The sequence below is a fragment of the Microcaecilia unicolor genome, chromosome 3 (assembly GCF_901765095.1).
Source record: "Microcaecilia unicolor chromosome 3, aMicUni1.1, whole genome shotgun sequence".
Classification (NCBI taxonomy): Eukaryota; Metazoa; Chordata; class Amphibia; order Gymnophiona; family Siphonopidae; genus Microcaecilia; species Microcaecilia unicolor.
Window position 1 is genome coordinate 49,275,705 of NC_044033.1, and position 23,183 is coordinate 49,298,887.

The window sequence follows — 23,183 nt, forward strand, 5'->3', positions numbered from 1 at the left end:
ATAATGGCCAAATATACAACCTACCCATATTAAAAGACACGCACTAGACATCATCACATACAAATTCTCACCAGACCTAAATATCACATTAAAATACATAAAGTGGACGGCCATACCATGGTCTGACCACTATAAAGCAAGCCTCTCCCTTCACTGGCGAATGAAAAATTCTCAACACAAACCAGAACAACTGACCTATACCACGAGAGGCAAAATAGACCCAACAACATTCTGGCAACAACTCTATAATAATGAATGGACAGCTCCAACAGACTCAACCCAATTTCTTCATGAGTGGGACAACAGATGCAGAAATATACTAGACCACATAGCACCACTTCAACCCAGAACCTCACATAGAAAAAATTCAATACCATGGTTTAATGAAGAACTTAAAGATTTAAAAACTCAAGTTAGAAGACTAGAATGCGCCTGGAATAAGAAAAAAGATGACTTTACATTCAACAACTGGAAGCAATTACAAAGAAAATAAAAAGAAAGACGACACCACACTTAACGCCTGGAAACAACTTCAAAGAAAATATAAATATACCATAAGACAAACGAAAAGATTATTTTATAAAACAGAAATTGGCTGGATTTGTCAGGCTTTTTAGAGCAAACTACAGAAGAAATTAAAACACGAGCAACTGTAATTGCTACATTTGTATTTTTGCAAGATAAAGAAGCGATGCTCCGTTTATACTTCAAAAATATTGAACCTGAATTTCTGGGAAGTAAGGTACTAATTTTTCCCGATATTTCCCGCTGGACACAATATAGAAGGAAGAAATTTTTGGAAATGAGACAAAGAACTCTGTTGATTAGTGCTTCCTTTCAGCTGAGATTTCCCTGCAAGTGTTTGATTACTTTTAAAGAAAATAGATATATATTCTATGAGCCAGAACAGTTGTGTGCCTTTTTGGATATGCAAGATACCAAGAAGACTGACCGATAGAATTAGTTGGACTATAAGATATAGGAAAACCACCTACTCATATTTCCTTGTTATAATTTTGTTGTTAAAAATTTCAACTTCCAGTGTTGAAACCTTGGATCCCTCATTTTTGTGGACTATAATCCAATATTTTTTCTTGTATAAGTATGATTTCTTTTGTGTTTTGAAACATAGTAGGCTAATGTAATATTGGTATATCTATCAAAGATTTATGTCTTTGTAATTATGAAAAATGAATAAAGAAATTAAACATAAAACAGAAATTGGACCAAACTACAAAGACACACATAAACTCTTCCAACTCGTGAATAAATTACTAGATATCACACCAATCACAACCAACAGCATAGATACACCAGGAGCAGACGAACTCGCAAGATACCTCAATGAGAAAATCATACAATTGCGACTTAAAATACCAGTCAGTACCACCGACTATGCCGCACTCCTTGACTGCCTAGATCCAGACCCTGGTGTATACCCAGCAGACAGAACCTGGACCAACTTCGAGATATTATCGGAGGATCTTATCTCACAAATGCTCAAAAGATTCGCAAAATCTCATTGCAAATTAGACTTATGCCCAAACAACCTTATGACATATGCACCTCAACAATTTATAATAGACCTCACGAATCACATGAACTATATGTTACAAATTGGACTTTTCCCGAAGGAGAAAGGAAACATCCTACTCACCCCCATACCCAAAGACGCAAAGAAGAGTGCTAGTGAACTAACCAACTACAGGCCAGTAGCATCCATTCCCTTCCTAACCAAACTAACGGAAGGGATGGTAACCAAACAACTCACAAATTATTTAAACAAATTCTCAATTTTACACGACTCCCAGATAGGATTCCATTCTAACCACAGTACGGATACAGTACTAGTTACTCTCATGAACAAATTTAAACAGACAATTGCAACTGGCAAAAACATACTACTACTACAATTTGATATGTCTAGCGCCTTCGACATGGTTGATCACGGAATATTACTACATATTCTCGAGTATTTCGGAATTGGAGGTAACATTCTCAATTGGTTCAAGGGGTTCCTAACCACACGATCATACCAAGTGACATCTAATTCAACTACTTCAGCTACATGGATACCTGAATGCGGAGTCCCACAGGGATCCCCCCCCCCTCTCACCGACCTTATTGAACTTAATGATGACACCCTTGGCGAAACTACTATCAAACCAAAACCTCAACGCATACATATACGCAGACGACGTAACTATCTACATCCCATTCAAACAAGATTTAAAGGAAATTTCCAATTACATCAACCAAAGCCTACATATCATGCATACATGGGCGGACGCATTTCAACTGATACTCAATGCAGAAAAAACCCAATGCCTAATACTCACCTCGCAACATAACATGAACAAATTCAGCACCATTAACACACCAAAATTGAATCTTCCAATCTCGGACACCCTAAAAATTCTTGGAGTTACCATTGACCGACACCTAACACTTGAGAATCACGCGAAAAACACTACCAAGAAGATGTTCCACTCAATGTGGAAATTAAAAAGAGTAAGACCTTTCTTCTCAAGGACCGTCTTCTGCAACCTGGTACAATCAATGGTACTCAGTCATCTAGATTACTGCAATGCACTCTACGCTGGCTGCAAAGAGCAAATAATCAAGAAACTTCAGACAGCTCAGAATACTGCAGCTAGTAGGGGGGAGGGGGAGGGACTTTATACAGTTGGGGATGGGGACGATTGTTTGTACCAGCGAACTTTGTTACTGTTTCAATTTGATTGTATAATGCTTGGTTAACAATAAAAGGCTATATTAAAAAAAAAAAAAAAAGAATACTGCACCTAGACTCATATTCGGCAAATCAAAATATGAAACTGCTAAACCCCTACGAGAAAAGCTACATTGGTTCCCACTCAAGGAACGCATCACGTTCAAAATATGTACCCTAGTTCACAAAATCATCCATGGAGACACCCCAGCCTACATGTCAGACCTGATAAACCTACCACGCAGGAATGCAAAAAAATCATCCTGCACATTCCTTAATCTTCACTTCCCCAACTGTAAAGGTCTAAAATACAAACTAACGCATGCGTCAACCTTTTCCTACCTGAGCACACAATTCAGGAACACGCTGCCGCGCAACTTAAAAACGCTCTATGAACTAACGAGCTTCCGCAAACTACTGAAGACCCATCTCTTTAACAAGGCATACCACAAAGACCAACAAACATGAACTCCAATACAAATATCCAGAACTGCCTTACCATATTTGCTTGTTAAACTACTATTATGTTTTATCATTATCATGTTACCCAAGATCCTTCTATAATGCTAAATGTATATCTTCTTATATGCTTCCACTATTCATGATGTATTGTAAGCCACATTGAGCCTGCAAAGAGGTGGGAAAATGTGGGATACAAATGCAATAAATAAATAAATACACCATCAGACAAACTAAAAGATCTTACTATAAAACTCAAATAGGACCGGGATACAAGGACACTCATAAACTCTTCCAACTTGTAAACAAACTACTGAATACCACTCCGGTCACCTCTAACAACATAGACATTCCATCAGCAGACAACCTTGCGAAATACTTCAAAGAGAAAATTACAAAGCTACGACTCATGATTTCCACCAACACAATTGACTATGCAAATCTCCTTGAATGTTTAGACCCCACACCTGGGGAATATCCAGCAGACCGCTCATGGAATAACTTTGATTTACTATCGACTGACAGTATCTCCCAATTGCTAAAAAATTACGCCAAATCACAATGTAAATTAGACATCTGCCCTAGCAATCTTATAAGACTAGCTCCTCAACAATTTAAAATAGACCTCACGAGACACCTGAACTACATGCTACAAAATGGTCTTTTCCCAAAAGATAAAGGAAATATCTTACTTACTCCTCTACCTAAAGATGCAAAGAAATCCACAAGTGACTTAACCAATTATCAACCAGTAGCATCAATCCCACTGATAACCAAACTCATTGAAGGAGCAATGACGAAACAGCTCACCAACCACCTAAACAAACACTCAATTCTGCATGAATCTCAATCAGGATTTAGAACGAACCACAGCACCGAAACAGTACTAATAACTTTAATGAACAAATTTAACAAACAATTGCAACTGGCAACAACATACTTCTCTTGCAATTTGACATGTCCAGTGCCTTCGACATAGTCAATCATGGAATACTACTACACATCCTGGAATACTTTGGAGTTGGAGGAAACGTGCTTAACTGGTTTAGAGGATTCCTGACCAAAAGATCATACCAAGTAACTACTAAAGCAGCGACATCAGCCCCATGGACACCTGAATGTGGAGTTCCCCAAGGATTCCCCCTGTCACCAACCCTCTTCAACTTAATGATGATCCCTTTAGCCAAACTCCTTGACAATCAAAACATTAATCCATTCATATATACAGACAACGTCACGATATACATCCCGTTCAAACGTGAACTAAAGGAAATCACTAGTGAAATTAACCAAAGCTTCCAAATCATGAAGTCCTGGGCGGATGCATTTCAGTTAAAACTCAACGCAGAAAAAACACAATCAGGCATATTTTCAAAGCACTTTGGGAGGCTAAGTTCCATAGGTTTCTATGGAACTTTGGGAGGCTAAGTGCTTTGAAAATGAGCCTCAATGTCTCATACTAACTTCACAATACAACAGAAGTAAATTCCCCACCATCACCACCACAAACTTCTCCCTCCCCGTCTCCAATACTCTGAAAATCCTTGGAGTCACCATAGACCGAAATCTCACACTTGAAAACCACGTGAAGAATACAACTAAGAAAATGTTCTACTCCATGTGGAAACTCAAAAGAGTAAGGCCTTTCTTCCCAAGGGCCATTTTTCGAAACCTGGTTCAATCAATGGTACTAAGTCACTTGGACTACTGTAATGCACTCTATGCTGGCAGTAAAGAACAGATTATCAAGAAACTTCAAACTGCCCAAAATACCACTGCTAGACTTATATTTGGAAGGTCAAAATATGAAAGCGCAAAACCCCTAAGAGAGAAATTACACTGGCTCCCACTTAAAGAACGGACTATGTTCAAAATTTTAACGATTGTTCATAAAATCATTTACGGAGACGCCCCGTCCTACATGCTTGATCTCATTGACCTCCCACCCAGAAATGCCAATAGATCTGCCCACACCTTTCTTAATCTACACTTCCCCAGCTGCAAAGGAATAAAATACAAACTAACACATGCATCCAGCTTTTCCTACATGAGTACGCAGCTATGGAATGCACTTCCAAATCACTTGAGATCAATTCATGAACTAACCAATTTTCGCAAATCATTGAAAACCTATCTCTTCACCAAAGCCTACCACAAGAATCCATAACTAACTACAACACAGCATCACTCCTTTCTACTATGACAATCTGTCTTTCTATAACTGCTGATTAGACTGACTTGTTAGCCGTGTTAACCTTGTTACTCTTGATATTTCTGTAACACCAATTGTATCTTTGTACCCTGAAATGGTGATACCATTACAGGCCTTTGTAAGCCACATTGAGCCTGCAAATAGGTGGGAAAATGTGGGATACAAATGCAATAAATAAATAAATAAATAAGATATATTCCTACTTCGTGGGTAAGTGTAGTTCCGCTTACTTTTTGGAATTGGCACATGTGCTGATGTTGATAGAGCAAAAAAGAACCAAGACCTCTCCTAAACAGAAATTTTGTTTTTTTCTAATTACATGGGTCACATACATACAGTCCTTCAACACCAAGGAATTATAGTTTGGTGCTTAATACATAATCTAGAATTGGGTGGATACTGAAGGGTTCTTCCTATATACTGCTTGTCATTATGGTTAGGTTGAGTTTCGGGTGCAGAAGGGTTAAGGTTATGAATGTGGAATCTGGTGGAAAGGGATAATACCCACATAATTGATTTTGAGATGGACTGTAAGGAGAGGAGGAGTTACAAGAGCCAAAACTCCTACTTGAGTTGAAAGAACTTAACAAAGTTCATGGGCTCCATTCTGACTCCTGCTATAACTATTTTTGGATTGATTGCAAGAGAGAGGGTAGGTAGGACTAGGATAGGTAGGGGGAGGACTTGGGGGGGGGTGAAGAGGGGGGAATATAAAGCGGTTCTGTGAGGTGAGATTATCGCCTTTGTTCATGCGAGAAATAAAAAGCATTCCACAGCAATATTGAGACTAGAGCAGAGTTTAAAGAAAGCCAAAACACAGTACATTAAACACCAGTCACCTGAAACAAAAGAGCAGGTATGAGCCATACAGGTGACGCTTAACTCATTGCTACATGAACGTAGCAGTAGATCCTTAGCATACCAACAATTTAAACTTCATAGATTTGGCAATAGGCCAGGAACAATGCTGTCGAGGTTAATTAAAGCTTGGGGGCCCCATAGACCTATAGTTACGCTCAAGGACGAGGCTGGAAAATTGCAAAACAAGAGTGAGAAGATAGCGGAGATTCTCACTAGGTTCTTCTCTGCCCTTTATGACTCTCCATGGGCCTCGGAGGAAGTAGCAATCCAGAGATTTTTGGACCAGGCCGGGCTCCCGCGATTGACAGAAAGGGAAGCAGCAGACTTAGAAGTACCCTTAGATGTGAAGGAGATACAGGCAGTAGTTAAATCTTTACCATCCGGGTCCACACCTGGCCTGGATGGGTACACTGTGGAATTTTATAAAATGTTGCCTAGCTCCTTTTATCCCTCGATATGTGACTATTTTAATCAGGTTGCCAGGGAGGGACACTTTCCTCAGCACACAAACGCACCTTTGATATCTTTGATTCTGAAGCCTGGATGCCCAGAAAACCAAGCAGATTCATATAGGCCCATATCCCTTTTAAATGTAGATCTAAAAATAATAGCTAAGGCATTAGCCAATCGGCTAGCTAGGATCCTACCTAGGTTGGTGGGTGAGGAAAAAGTAGGCTTTATTAAGACTAGACAAGCAGCAAAGAACGTCTGCAGGCTATTGCTGGCCATGGCAACAGGACAGCTGAAAGAGACCCCAACCTCTCTCTACTCCCTAGATGCTGAAAACGCATTCGATCAGGTGGGATGGAAATATTTGTTTTCAGTCTTGAGACATATGGGATTTGGTGTCTGGTTTTACAGAGCTATAGAGGTGCTATATGCAGACCTGACTGCTTCGGTACTGGTGAATGGAATAAGAGCTCGCCCCTTTAAGATTTTAAGGGGCACCAGGCAGGGATGCCCCCTGTCCCCAGCTCTATGCATACTGTCTCTTGAACCCTTGCTTCGAGTTATAAAAAGTGCAGAGGGAATTCCAGGGGTGCACATCGGGGGAGACTTAATCAAAGCCCTAGCCTTCACAGATGATCTAATATTGGTTACGGCACAGCCATATAGCTCTCTAGACCAGGTGATAAAACTGATACAGGAGTTTGGGCAGCTCTCCGGGTTTACCTTAAACATACGTAAGTCTTTGGCTATGGAAATATACCCAGATAGAGACCGGCCAGAGGTGGGTGATTTCCCTTTAACCTGGGCGGGCGATAAGATTAAGTATCTGGGAACACATATAACTCAAGACATGACCAAGCTATACCATGAGAACGTTGTACCATTGCTAGAAACAACGTGCCTAAAGTTGCGAATGTAGGAGAATTACCCCCTGTCACTCATGGGTCGGATTGCATTGTTACAAGAAATGATTTATCTTGGGGGAAAGAGCTCTAGAGCATAGCTTCTATTTATAATTTAAGAGCAGGTGCTGTATTTATAAGTTTTAGGATATTAATTTCTCCACCAATCACCATGGTGATAATTGCAATAAATTAAATAAATTAAGTATATATAAAAGATACCATATACTCAGAACACAAAGAGACCGTATTTTTAGCTTCAAAAAGGTTGATTTAATATACAATTGCACACGAGAGGTAGGTTTTAAGAGATCTTTACAGATAATCTGTGCTTAAGTAAGGCAAGGTAGCAGGTTTAGATCAAAAGTTATGTTACTTACAAGTCCTTGTTACACAGTATGAACAGCATTAGGTAAGCACATGTTCAGGACAGGAGAGCTTCTGCAGTGAGTGGATCTGAGTTGCTTGCAGTTGAAGAGAATCTGAATCTTGGGGAAACAGCTTTGCTTTTATATCTTGCAAGCTGCAGGAGGATATGCCATGTGGATCTTTTTTCCTGGTTTCCTGGTTTCCACACGACCCTTGGGCATTTGCAAAGCATTGTGGTATCTTGGTCTCATGTCTTATGACATCACAAGACTTGCTGTCTGGATCTTGCTGACAATGGTCTTTTGATGTGAAAAGGCTTCCTGCTCAGTCTCTGGAGCAGATACACATTACAAGTCCTTCCTTTCTGCACATGTCTGAAAGCTGATGGGAGGGGCAGGTATACCTTTGACAAGCAAATGTCCTGTTTATGCATTTCCTCTGAGTTCTTTGTCTTCAGTGGCTTCTCCAGACTTTCTGTCTCTTGGGTCTTTGGTTTTCAGAGATGTCCTGATGAGCGCCCAGGTACCCACCTTAGTCAAGCTTTTGTTCAGTCTTTTTAGGTGGGAGGGCAGAGAGAGTTATATATCTCTCTTTTGTCTTTGTTAAGTGTTTGTAATTGACTATCCCTGCTATCAGAAGTTCCCAGAAAAAGGGATAGGGAGAGAGGGGCTTGAAATGAAACTATTTTCTCTGCTGCAGTGTCAAATATATAAAAGCTGCACAAATATATTGGTGTATATATAATCCAGCAAAATATCATGCTACATATTTCAGTAATAAACTGATACCATTACATTATTATACAACATGATGGTAGTGCCGAAGTGGCTATATGTATTTCAGACTCTACCACTTTTCCTCAGACTTGAAGACGAAAAAACATTAAGTAAGCATCTACATCGTTTCCTTTGGAGAGGGCGAAAAGCGCGCATACCTCTATCAACATTACAAATACCCCGGGAATACGGAGGATTGGGCCTTTTAAGTTTACGATACCTTACCGTGGCCAGTGGAATGCGCCACATTTCTGACTGGTATTGGGCTACTTCAGAGTTCTCAGATACAGAGTTGGAAACAGCATTAACGCAGGGAACGCATTTTAGTTGCTTGCTTCATATTGGAGGTGGGAAAATTCCCAAAGTACTAAAACTACTACTACTACTACTACTTATCATTTCTATAGAGCTACTAGACGTACGCAGCGCTGTACACTTGAACATGAAGAGACAGTCCCTGCTCGACAGAGCTTACAATCTAATTAGGACAAACAAACAGGACAAACAAGAGATAAGGGAATATTTTTTTTTTGTTACATTACAGTCACACATATTTACTACAGCCAAGGCGGTGTGGCAGTGGATCTTCCGATATCATAACTTCTCTGGAAGGGTCACTCCCTTCTTGGCAATCTGTGATAATCCTCAATTCCCGCCTGGAACCCTATACCACGCTTTTTGACGATGGCAATACAACGGACTCGTATACCTCTCTCAAGTTTTGACAGACGAGGGGCGGATTAAGACATTTGAAGTGCTTAAAACCCAATTTTCTTTCAAATCTGAGGATTATTTTCATTATGTGCAACTACGACACTACATATGCAGCCTGCCATGGGAATGCTGCACAGAAGACGTGCAGGAGGAGATCTCATCAGCTTACTCGCTACAGTCTCAAAATAAGGTTCCACTGACAATGCATCATAGACATATTAGAGGATAGATTTCAGGACTCTGGCTCACTCATGCAGCATAGATTTGGAAGTTAGAGTGTCACTGCAGCTACTAAAGGAATACATCCTCTCGATTCAGAAGTAATCGAAGATGATCTCCTTTTGCGAAATGGAATACAAATTTGCATTGCGGACATACATCTCACCGCGGAGAGCGTTTCACATCGGGGTTTCCCCAGACGGTGCGTGTCCCAAATGCACAGCGCAAGGAGCGCTCCTGGGCCACATGTTTTGGGCTTGCCTAGTGATTCAACGGTTCTGGAAGCTCCTCCTACAATCTATATCAAGCATGTGGTATGTGACATGGAAGAGAGGTCCACTATTGCTGTTTGGCCAGGCAACGCTGGTTTGCCCCATCCCAGCAGGATTCAAGGGATTTACCCGTAGAGCCACAATGATAGCAAAAAAGTTAATTCTTAGGGAGTGGATTAGAAATAAAGCATCTACCCTGCAGCAGTGGCGTTGCTGTATGATCGACTATATGAAATTTGAGAGGAGATGGCGGATCATAAGCAAGATTCAAGGTTCACAGAAAAGGACTTTTATCGAATATGGACCTCATTCTGGCAGACAATACCCCTAGGGGGTAGAGGTTGCATTTTAGATATGTGACTGGATAAGCAGACAGACATTCTACAAGAGGCTGACTGGGAATAAATCAAAAGGTGGGGGGAAGGGGGGGCGGGAGTGGGGGGTTGGAGAGGGAATGGTGGGGTTTTGGAATAAATGTTGCTTCAGGCTTTGTTTTGGGTTTGATAAAACTGAGTTAATAAGGGATTGAGAGCTAAAACAAAAGTTAAAAGTTGTGTTATGAAGAAAAAGAAGACAAAAGTATGGGCAAAGGAAATATATGCTAGAACAAGAATTGTGTTAGAGGCAGATAATAAAATGGTAGCACAGATGTATGTCCTACTGATCGCATGTAAATGTTAATACCATTGTTACAACCAATAAATAAATTTAAAAAATAAAATAAATTACAAAAAAATTAGGAAAAAGGTCTTCAAATAACCATAACAAATTGTTAATACAAAAATAATATTTAATCACATTAGCTAATAAAGGGGGTCTTTTACAAAGGGATTCTAGCATATTTAGCTCGTGCTAATGATTAGCATGCGCTAAACACTAGAGATGCCATGGGCGTCTCTAGTGTTTAGTGCACGCTTATTTTTAGCGCATGCTAAAAATGCTAGCTTGCCTATATAAAAGGGGCCCAAAATGCATAAACAAAGATTTAGGGGCATAGTTATCAATGTGAGTTACCATTAAGATATTTTATTTTACCACTAACTCATGCTATTTTACCATAGGCCCCATTTTATGCAATGAGACCAACAGGCTCATTTTCAAAAGAAAAGAGCGTCCAAAAAGCGACGCAAAAGGTACATGGGCATCCCCGTGAAAGAAGGTCACCCAAATCCAATAATCGAAACAGGGCCATAAGGGCGTCCTCAGCACAAGGACGCCCATCTATGGTCGTCCCCACAGGGGACGTGTTATGGGTACCACCAGCGTATAATGGCTAGCGAAATAGTTTCGCATGGGTCGGAACATAGGCGTCCTTAGTTAGACCTCAAATAACAGCGACCAGGGTAAGGGGGAAGTCGTCTTTAAACCCGTTAGTGATTTTGTGCAGTTGGAGAGTGGCGAGAGCGTTGTTGGGAAAGAAAGCTGAGTTTGTTGAGTACCTGTTACCTTTGCCTGTGTGCCGTAGTCGGAACATTTTCACCCTCACCTTCCTCAATTGTGTTTTACCTTTTCAGCTTTCCCTAACCCTTCTAGCCCCCAAACCCAGACACCACTACTCCTTCCTCTATCTCCCCCATCCCCTCTCCTGATCCCTCTCCATTCACTGTCCACAAGTTCATAATTAATTCCCTTACCTGTTTGTAGTCTCTTGTTTGTCTCTTTGTCCTGTGTACTGCTGCAGCGTGTTTGTGAAGACTGTCATTTGCTGCTTGGAGAGTGAGTGGCTAGACGGTGTGGCAGGAGAGTTTGTTGTGGGTCAGAGAGTGCTTGCAGTGTGGCTCTGCTGTGTGTGACCGCATTGTTTGTCGGTGGTGGGAGAGTGAGTGTCAGCTTCTGTTTGTTGCTGCTGTGTTTCACAAAGTTGGTAGGGAGAGGTGAGCACTGGTGGCACTGCATTGCACCTGTAGTGTGGGAAATGGAGGCACTAAATGCACAGGTGGTTTACATGTTGGAGGAAGAGGAGAGGCACCGCAGGAGGTACTCACGCCCCAGAGTTTTCAGGCTCCGTAGCAGTTTCCTAGACCTCACTGGCCCCATAGCAGTTTCCTAGACCTCACTGACCTGCAGTGTCTCACTAGGTACCGCTTTGATAGGGCTGCCATTCAGCACCTTTGTGACCAGCTCAAACTCCTCCTGCAGCCCAGGACCCATAGGAACAACCCCATCCCTGTGCACCTAAAGATCACTGCTTCTCTATCTTTTCTGGCCACTGGGAGTTTCCAGTCTGTCCTATCTGTGAACACGGGTCTCACCCAGGCTTCCATTTCTAACTGCCTGACCCAGTTCCTTGATGCCTTCCTTACCCACACCTCTGAGTACATCACCTTCCCCACCACCCCCCAGGCCCTGCAGAACAACATGGCTGACTTCTACGCTGTAGCTCGCTTCCCCTCGGTCGTAGGCACCATTGACTGCACACAAGTTGCACTCGGACCTCCCCGGGCAAGAGAGGCCACTTATAGGAACAGGAAAGCATTCCACTCACTCAATATGCAAGTTGTGTGTGACGCCCAGGGGGAGATTCTAGACGTGTGTGCCCAATATCCAGGTTCCACCCATGATGCCTATATATTGCAGCACTCAGGAATCTTCCGCAGGTTTGAGCGAGGGGAGATCACTGGCGGATGGCTCCTAGGTAAGTGCAGCATGGATCTGCCCAAACTATACCTCCTCCACCGGGCAACCCTCAGCACTGTCTCCCTCCAGCTCACTCCACAACCCACTATTCCCCCCCACCACCTCCACAAGGTACCTGCTCCAAACAATACACACTCATCTTTCTCATCCTGCTTCTCCCCAAAGGTGACAGAGGGTACCCACAACGGAGTTGGCTCATGACCCCCATAGCACACCCAGAAACAGGGTCAGAGGAGAACTACAACAGTAGACATCGGACCACCCGTGGCATCATCGAGCACACCTTCGGACAACTTAAGAACAGGTTCCTATATCTGGACCATTCTGGAGGGGAGCTCCTGTACAGCCCCCAAAAGGTGGCAAAGATATTCCTGGCCTGCTGCATGCTACATAATTTGGCAGTGCGCAGAGGACAGGCCCTCCCAGAAGAACCACAGCCACCACAGCAGCAGGCTCCAGATGAACAGGATGAGGAGCCCTCTCCACCTCCTGCGAGCAGAGCAGAGTGCACACCAGCTGGGGGTCAGAGCCGAGACAAGTTTTGTGTGAGAGTAAGTTAACATTTATTTCTATGACATAGTATTTACATACCACCCCCACACCCCCTCCCACCACCATCACCCGCTCTGTGCATATTCCCCTCCCCTGGCCCCATCCCCGTCCCCTCCTACCGTGTTCCTTTGCAGCTGGTGCTGCAGGGGAACTCTGTTGAGAGTCCTCTGTTGAGCTCCCACGCTCCTCCTCTGTGTCCACAAGGCAGCCTGCTGCCTCGGCTGCCCTGTGGAAGTCTGGCCACCTTGCGCTCTGTGGCTTGCCCTGCAACCTGGGCATAGGACCCAGAAGGGGAGCTGGTGTGGTGGCTGCTGGACCAGTGGCTGGGGAGGCTGAGGATCTCAAGCTCCTCTTCTTAGCGGGTGGTTGCTGTGCAGTGGTGGAAGTAGACGCCAGTTGTTGCTGCATTAGGGATGTACTAGGTGCTTTCAGGTCACGGCATAGGCCCTCAGTGCTGTGCTCCAGCCATTGGAGCTGCTGTACCACTTCATGTTGGGCCTGTACCGCTTCCCGTTGCACCTGGAGTGCTTCCCATTGCACCTAGAGCGCTTCCTATTGCAGCTCCAATTTCTGGCACCGGTAGTCTTCCATGTGCACATTTTGGCCCAGCAATTGTGTGGCGAGGCGCAGTAGCTGCCTCCTCTGGCTGATGGCCTCTGCTGAGGAGGTGCCCCCCCTTCTGCATCTTCTTCTTCTGTGCCACCATCGGCAAAGGCTGCAGGTGGTGGAGGGAGAGCCAGCGCTGCTGCTGCTGGGTCCTGTGGTTCTACCCCATATTCCTGTGTGGTTTCTTGTGCACGCCTACTGGTTTGATGCTCTGTGTGCTGGGGCTGGTGGCCACTAGGGCCAGCTTCTTCCTCTGACTGGCTGTCATCACCTGCATAGCAAAAGGGGAGGAAGTGTGTTGGTCAAAATAACCCACGTTTGTTTTTCAGCATTCTGAAGAAATTGATACCACTTGCCTTCAGTGAAATACAGGTCAAGAGGCGTAAAAGATGCCAACTAGGCCTCTAAAAGCAAAAACAATGTCTGACCAGTATTTCACAGAAACGCAGAAATTGTGACAGCCTGTAAAGACAACTGAAACTTGGCGCAAAAGATAGCAAAGCTGATGTAGAAATGACAGCTGGATCAGGCCATAACGAGAACCTGTGGTCAGAGATATTTTGCAAGACATAGATTTACAGTTAGCCAGGTGCAAGAAAACAGAACTAAGAAAAGGGCTGACTGAAACTTGAGGGACAAGAATTGTCATGGTGGTCGAAACTAATATTGCTAAATCAATTTACTAATTGTGAGCTGAAACTGCCAGTAATATTGATGATTATATACCCTTATGTTTAATCATCAATATTACTGGCAGTAAGCACAATCAAAAGATATTCATTTCTCACAGGGAGGTCAGTTAGTGATTCAAATAAGTATCACACAGTACTGAGATCTCCGAAGACTGGCCTACTGGTCAGTTGAAACATAAGGGTATATAAACTGACCAGTAGGCCAGTCTTCGGAGATCTCAGTACTGTGTGATACTTGTTTGAATCACTGACTGACCTCCCTGTGAGAAATTAATATCTTTTGATTGTGCTTACAAATGATCTTGTAATAACTGCTTTGGTGAGAATCAAATAAAAACCTGAGAGCTGATTTCTCATACTTACAGTTTCCTTCTAGTTATTGCCTTCTGTAGAATAAGCCTTATGCAGTACTGATACTGCCCACCTGTATTTTTGACCTGATGATTTACTAAAACAAATAGATTTCTCATATCTGGCATTTGTCAATTGATTCTCCCTAACTTTGGAGAGTGCGTGCAGCACCTCTGGGTTAGAAAGAACAAATAAATAATTAATATACATAGCCCCACACGCAAAGACCCAGCAAAGAGATGGTAAGGAATGGGATTGGCAGGCAAGCCACAGATATCATTGTACATGGTACAGAGCTGGAGACGAGAAGCGCAGTGTACTATAGAGACTGATGTGGAAGAGAGCCACACAGTCAGGTGGGTAGACATACAACTGTGGAAGGAGTGCAGAGGACACAGTGGCTAACGCACAGAGGTGTGGAAAGGAGATATGCAGTTTGGTGATGAGGAAAAGAGGAGGGAGTGGGGAAGGCCCCCAAAGCTGTGAAACAGTGGTAACCTACACACACATTGCTGGAAACCCTCCCCCCTCCCCCCGGCTACTCCCTGTGTCGTGGTCTGTAATGAATAGTGATTTGTATTGCATGTGGTGTTCTCACACCTTCCCCTACTGAGGAGCACCACACTGTCCCCCACTTGTGTTAAACAGAGTGTAGTGCAGCACAACAGATACCCCAGCTTCCTAATGGTGAACCTACCTGAGCCCTCAGGCTGTGCTGATGTGTCAAGGGACCCAATGCCATGGACCCCCTCCTGGGGCAAGAGCCCATGAATGATGTGCTCGATGGGGGTCAAGTTAGCGGTGTCATCTGCTGGGGGGTTGGCACCAGCCTTCCTCCTGACATCACGCCTCAGCCGGCGCCACTTCCGTTTGCAGTCTTCCACATCCCTGCCACAGTGGAAGACCGCGTTGAGCCAGTCCCTTACTGCCTCCCATTCTCTATGCTTCATTGTAGCAGCCAGCCTCTGGCCTGTGGGAGCAAAGAGATGTGTGTGCCTCCTCTGTATTTCCAGAACCAGCAGCTCAATTTCAGGGTCAATGAAATTACCCTTGCGGGTGGGTAGTTGCTTTGGTGTCATTGTACCAATGCAATGCAAAGAATCAAAAATACAGAGAAGGGCGCTTAAATACTCTCCCAGGGACGCCCATGTAAGAACGCGATGGGCGTCCCTAAGATTGGCATCCTAATTTCAATTATCGACAAAATCCTTAAACGTCCCCAGCTGCTCTAGCGATTTGGGCGTCCTCATTTCGATTATGGCTGGGGAACTATGGGTGTCCCCAGCTGGTCTTGTGTTTTGGGCGTCCTCATTTCGATTCAGGGGCGTAGCCAGATAGATTTTGGGTGGGCCTAGGCAAGAAGTGGGTGGGCACAGTGTTCTCCCCCCCCCCCCCACAAAAAAAAAATATCAAAGCTGGCTCGGAAAATGTTTCTCTCCACCTTGGCAGTCTGCAGCAGGCATGCGCTGAAAACTGAGCATTCACAGGTGCCAGTAACGTAGAGCATACAATTTTCATTACCATCAGGGGGAAGTCTTTAGCTGGTAGAGCTTGGAATCCCCATCAGCTACTGCTAAACATGTGCTACTGTTGAGTGGGCCTGAGTCCTAAGTGGGTGGGCCCCAGCCCACCCAGGCCCACCTGTGGCTACGCCACTGTTTCAATTATGGCTGATAATGATAAACGTCCCCAGCTGCTATTCTCATTTGGAAGCTTGCATTCCCTTTATTAGCGCCTCTTTAAAGCGGATTTCTCTGTGCTTGCACTTTAGAGGTTTTTCAAAGCGTTTTTGCTTCAGTTATAGTAAACCTTGTTTTTGCCACTGTATTTATTTATTTATTTACTTATTTATTGTTCACTTATATCCCACATTTTCCCACTCATGCTTTTGTAAACCTGTTTTTGTTTGGGGGGGGGGGACTTTTTTGCCAATTCTTGAAAGATAACTGGTGTGTGGGCTTTGTACCTTTCCTTTCCAAAAGTTTCAGACTGGGTGTTTGCTGGTAGCTTAGCATATACCCTCCAGGAGCTGCTTGCTGTGTGTGATATGCTCCCTCACTGCCCCCCATTCTCTCTCTCCTTTTTTGAAGCAGGCAGCCTCTGGTCCCTTGGAGCCAACAGATTCTTGCACCACAAGTTCAAGGTAAGCTCATACCTCTCAGCTACCTCTTCCCGTTCTGCTATGTAGGTGCTAAACAAACACTTCTTGCATCTTGCAGGACAGCTGGTCAAGAGGATTGTAAGAGACAGCAGTGGACTCTGAGAGCCATGATTGTTTCTACCCAATTCATTGTACAGATGTCTTCTTCTCTATTGGACACACGCAGTTGTGGCTGCCTGTGGGGTGGGGGAGGGGAAGAGGCCCTGAGAATGGATTTGTGCATCCCTCATGGTCAAGGGCTCCCCATTCTCTGTATGTTCTCTGCATTCAAATCTTACCTCTATTTTCACCAGGTTCACGGGTATCCACATCTGGTAGTTTTTCTCCCGCTTTGCACCTCATTTGTCTCCCCGCTAGGTTCCATCCTTCTTTATGTGGTGAACCCCAGTCCCCTTTTATGAAGTGCCCACCCATTCTCAAGGTTGCTGGGGGTGGGGAAGGGAGGGAAGCATATATGCACTGAATGTCTTTTCCACATTTGTCAACACAGTCCTACAATCCTCCATAGTTATGGAACAACAACATTTCTAAATTCTATCCTGCAAACTATTTTCAAGGTGGCCACAAGTGTGTGCCTACCACAGCCTTGAGCCTTAAGTCATGGTGAGGGAGAGGGGTTCTGGTTACAGTTTTCTATTCTAAATTACTTGCAGGTGGCTACAGCCCGGTGCCTATAGAATTCCCCTAGCCTGTACCCTTCTGTACCTGATGTATTATATTGCAATTGTGATGAAGTAAATATCCATCTAATGCTTTTACTGTTGTTTTCCCTTTTCTCCTCAGCACTATATACCATTGCTGATACATTCAATGTGAAAAGATGACCCAGCTGTTTGTAGCTCCTTCCTGGCCCTCACCAATGTGGTTTCGTTGTGGGTAACAGTGTCTGGTGATCAGAGAGCAAACATCGTCTGTGCGCTACCTATGGTTATCTGCAAGTTTCTACTTGGCAGATCACTAGTGCTAGACAACATACCTATTATTTACACAACTCTGTGCTGTGGGGCTGTATGGTAAGGGGGGGAGAGGCTGGATGGGCATTTCTGTTCCTCAACAGAAATGCCCACCCAGCCTCCCCCCCTTACCATACAGCCATGCAGTTTGGAAGGAACAGGTGGCCGTCTGTATGGCCACATTTATCACACATATCTACCAAAGTTTCTCTGTCACAGTTCACCTGTCATGCAACCCAGATTGCTGCCTCCTCTCACATCAACCTCAGCATTTGATAATACCACATATGTAGTGCACAAAGTACACACACAGACCCTGGTCGGTGCAAAAAGTGTAAAATTGTATTTCAACAAACTATATACAAACTCCCCCCCCCCCCCCCAACATCATTGACCCCTATCCTGTCCCTCCAAATGGCTTTTTATTAACTCTATTATGAGCAGCATCAGACGACTATGCGTCTGCTGGCGGTCCTCGACAGAGTGCCGCAGTGCTGCCACCTCCTGCAGGAACTGGTTGACTACAGCAATCAGTTGCTTCAGGAGTTGCAGTATTGAGGCACTGTTGTCTGGAGCTGGTGGTGTTGGTGGGGCTGGTGGGTGCTCCTCCTCCTCCCCTTCCAGAGGAGGCATATCTGCCCATTGGTCTGCCTCTGCCTCCTCCTCGGCCTCCAACTCCTTGGCCTCCTCCTCCTCAGCCTCCTCCTCCTCCTGTGCCACTAGTGCTGTGGCCTCCTCCTTCTCCTGCTGCTGCTGCTGCCCTGTGTATGTAAAAGGATTGTCTTTGAGATCAGCACATAAAACATGGCTTGCATAGTGCAGCAGCTGGCTGGCCTGAGGTGGGGGATGGGGAAAGGTGTGGTGAGCCCTGGGCTATACCCATGAGGTATGAGATGACATGACAGGGAACCCTGGAAGCTGGTCTGACACAGAGTACACAGGAAATGTTGGCAGACCACACTCATTGGTCAGCAGCATGTTTGCATTATGATTTGTGACTATGGTTGGCTGACCAGTTTTTTTGTTTTGTTTTTGTTTTTTTATTGGGGGGGGGGGGGGGGGGGGAAGCACATAAGTTTAATATGAGGCAATGACATCCACTAAGAGTAGGACCTCAGGCAGGAATACCTTGAAACAGTATCCACCCCAGAAAGGGGGATATAGAAGTAAGGCATGTCATCTCATTCATCTCAGAGGAGGTTAGTTGGAAGTTTGCAGCCACACTCATGGGAGGGTAGCTGCAACCTCAGGCCTTGATCTTGGACAGAGGTGTTATGACTTACTATTTGCCTATTAGCCACATGGAAACTGAACATGAAATTTGCAGGTGCCCTGTTTATAATACTTACGTTGAGCCCTGAGGTGCCGTCGCACGCTCCTGATGAACCAAGGGTTGTCCCTCCGTATCCAACGGTACCTCCTTCGCAGGGACTCAAGGTCCCTGTGTATGCCAAAACATCTTCAAGATACAATTTTGTACACCAAGGGTCAGGGGATGGCCCTTCTTGCCTTCACAACACACATTCCTTTCGCAGCCAAATTGTAGGGATGTGGGAATGGTACATTGATTCTATTAATGAATGTGTGTGTGCACATACTGATTACCCTTGAATGCAGACTACAGTTAATGCTTACAGTGCTGAGGGAGCTCTTATATGTGTAGCTACAGGAAGGGGACCTGATCTGTCTCCTATATGAGTCCAGTCTCTAGGTTTTCAGTGATGCTGAAATTTGACTCACGGCACAGAAACCTATTTCTCAGTCAATAACCGTTGGAAAACGTGCATCTCCTTATATGGACGTCCATGCAACATGTCCACATGCTGACGTCAGCACGTGCACATGTTGCATGGATGCCCATCACGTGCATGGGGCCTTATAGTGCGAACCTCTTCATATACACAATAAAATATCCTATAACTGAAAATTCATAGTGAAGGACGTCCATCTAACAGGACCGCCGGGCCTCTAAGATGCACATCCTTCGACAGTGTTTCAAGAAACACGTCCTTGTTACTGTACTTTGCACAGTACATCACAGCAGTCCAAAGTATAGTAATAAGGAGATGTTTCTTGTAGAACATTGCTGAGGAAATTCTACATGAGAGGGACCTGATAGCCCAGGACCAGTGTGAGGAGGGGGGTGGGAACCAACAGTTACCTTTCCAATCTGTCTCTTATTTCAGTACATGCTTCAATAGAGACAGTCCTGAGGGGCAGGTGGTGGTGGTGCATAAAGAGGGAGCCATGGTGCCTGAGGCACAGCTGGATTAGCATCAGGTTTTCAGCAAGGCTTAAATTTGGCTCTCTGTGCAGAGACATTTCTCAGTGAATAACAGTTGGAAAACGTGCAGCGCCTTATATAGACGACCATATGTGATAGACGTCCTTACATGCACAGGTCCATATATGGACAACCATACCATATATGGACGGGTCTGCACGTGGACGACCATGATGTATGGACGTCCATGACGTGCATGGACTGTCACGCGTGCGGGACCTTATTTGGATGAGTACGTGTTCACACGTGCGGAGCCTTCATTATATGGATCATTATCAAGTGTGCGAACCTCTTCATATATACACAATAAAATATGTATGTTCCTTATATTTCCCATAGCTCCATGTTCCGCAAATACAATGCATGTAGTTGCGGACATCCAGGTACGGGAAATATAAGGAAATTCATAGTGATAAATACAGTAACAAGGACGTGTTTGTCACAGAACTACCGAAGGATGTCCCTCTTACAAGCCCATTGTCCTTCAGTGGACCTAGTAAGATGGACGTCCTTTGGCAGTTCTGTGACAAACATGTCTTTGTTACTGTATTTATCACTATGAATTTTCCTTATATTTCCCGTACCTGGATGTCCGCATCTACATGCACTGTACTTGTGGAACAAACAGGTACATCAGAGAAGTCCAAAGTATAGTAATAAGGAAGTCTTTCTCGTAGAACCGGCGAAGGGCGTTGAGAGTGAATGTTTTAGGGACGTCCTTTCTTGGTTCTGGAAGATGGGTGTCCTTTTTACTATACTTTGGGCGTCCCTGATTTGGGCATTTTGCACTGCGATAATGGAATGTCTAAGGACGCCATACTATTTTTCGATTATACCTACCTGATTTTGGCCAACTTCACAAGGGTGTCCTCATTCATACTTGGACGACCTTTCAAAAATGCCCCTGCAAGTTACTAATAACTGGGGTTAATAGTAAATTATCAAGTCTTAAAGTTGCCCATTGATATCTTCCACTCAGAAAAAGTTTAAACTGTACAATACAGGGAATTGCTTAAGGAACACAAACAATGTTGACAAAGATTCAAGTACAGTCCGTTATTGTATTCACCAGATGTTAAGTGCCTGTGTTTCTGTGTGATTGCCTGCTTCAGGGATTTCATGTTACGATGAGTTCAGGACAGTGTATTTTCTAACAAAGGGATAGAAAGGACCGTGAGAACATAGAGAGCAGATGCTACAAAAAATAAAAATAGAAACAAAAACATTAATAGGACAAATATAAGAAAAAGATGGTTGTCTTATATTTTTTACCACCAAAATCAAAACCAAAGGGTCTTAATATCAAACACATCTGAAGATGGCCTCTGAAAATTGTAATAAGAAAAAATAGTACAAGGAATGAGAAAGAATATATTCCATAGGTCCTTCAGATTTAGGGCTTACGTTTGTAGGGTTTGAGGAGAAGCCCTCGTGTATTGTTCCCAGCCAAGGATTGTTACTGCAGTGATGGCTTGGCTAGTTGAGTTGGAAAAGGTTATAAGTGAGGATGGGTGGGGGTCGGGGCGGGGGAATCCCTGGGTAGATTCAGGGTGCTCAATCCCAGACCTGGTTCTGATTTGGAAGTCAAAAGAGCAGAATGAAACTGCCAGACCAAAACAAAAACTCTTCTTGAATTCTTTCTGAGCTATGCAGTTTAATTCATCAACCAGGAACTGTGAAATCTAAGCCTACAAACATCTGGGTGTACCCAGGGTCTCTACCACCATGAAAAGAAGCAGTTTCGTTCAGCTATCCTGACTGCTTAACTTGTGTCCCCATTTCTTTCCATCTTCATTGTCATACTACTGTGTCAAGATAACACATCTGCCACCCAGCAAATGGGGGATGTAGGACCTTAAAACTTGCAGACTTCCTGCTCCAAATGAAAGGACACTACCCTACTTCAGCTGCTATAGCCAATTTATAACTTACAGTGCCTACACTTATAGAGGGCAGGTTCAGACATTTGCACTACTGCCCCAGGATTTACTGATGGAGAGCCCAGGTCTAACAAACAGGTACCAGCACTTGTGCATCTGTCAGACAGGTGCAAATACTTTCTAAAAATATATATGTTTTCCATTGAAAATTGGGAATTACATGCATACTTTTAGGCCCACTTGAGCTGTGCTCAGAGCTTGCTCATTTGAAGTCTCTGTGTCTCAGGCATCTGCATGCAGAAATAGTTTCTTTCTAAAATAATCATGGCACATATGTAGCCAATCTACCTCTGTAAAAGCCGCTATTTCCACATGCAGAGCTTCTAAAATTAAGTTAGCCCTAACTAACCCGTTTCTCTTTGGCATGATGATTTCATGTCCTCGCAAGTGCTAAAAAGCAAGAGCATTTGTAGGTGTGGAATTTAATGAAAACACTCACTTCTTTAATTTTAGATGGAGACTGTAGCAGCAGCAGTTTCTGGAGTGCTTGAGAGGAATGGTATAGGAATTCATAAAACTCCTAATGGAATTATCTACAAAGGAAACTGGAAAAATATAAGGTAGTACAACATTAGATGTTTCAAGAATTTCTTATTTGGCATGATTATATCATCAAGGAAAACATTTGTTTGTTTTATGCGTGTAAGATTGATTATATATATTTATAGTTGTGCTTATGGTCATGATATTGTCAAAAGATTGAACAAATTGAAGGGAATGAAAGAAGGGACTAATGAGCTTAGTAGAGGATTGCTAAATATTGCCTACACTGAAAAATGAACTAGAGGACAGGCAAATAGTATAGTTATCAAGGATTTAATACAGGAGTTTCCCAACACCGTAATAATAAGAATATAAGAATATCCATATTGGGTCAGGACCAGGGCTGCCAAGAGACACAGTCAGGCCCGGGGCAGGACTGGACTTCTGGGCCATGCCGCTGCCGACCCCCCCCCCCCCCCCCCCCACCTTTTCTGCCTCTTGAGTCACTGCTGCGCTGCCTCCCTCACTCTGTCCTCTCCTTTTCCAGTGCTCCTGTGTG

The 23,183-nt window shown here is 43.9% G+C and overlaps 1 protein-coding gene across 2 annotated transcripts in view; it reads left to right on the forward strand.

Annotated features, from left to right (window-relative positions):
• MORN2 (MORN repeat containing 2) overlaps positions 1–23,183 on the forward strand; it is a 51,750-nt gene that overhangs the window by 24,201 nt on the left and 4,366 nt on the right. For both annotated transcript variants that reach the window (XM_030194629.1, XM_030194631.1), the window contains one exon: positions 22,595–22,701. The gene's annotated coding sequence lies outside the window, so the exon portion shown is untranslated. The remainder of the gene's footprint in view (positions 1–22,594; positions 22,702–23,183) is intronic.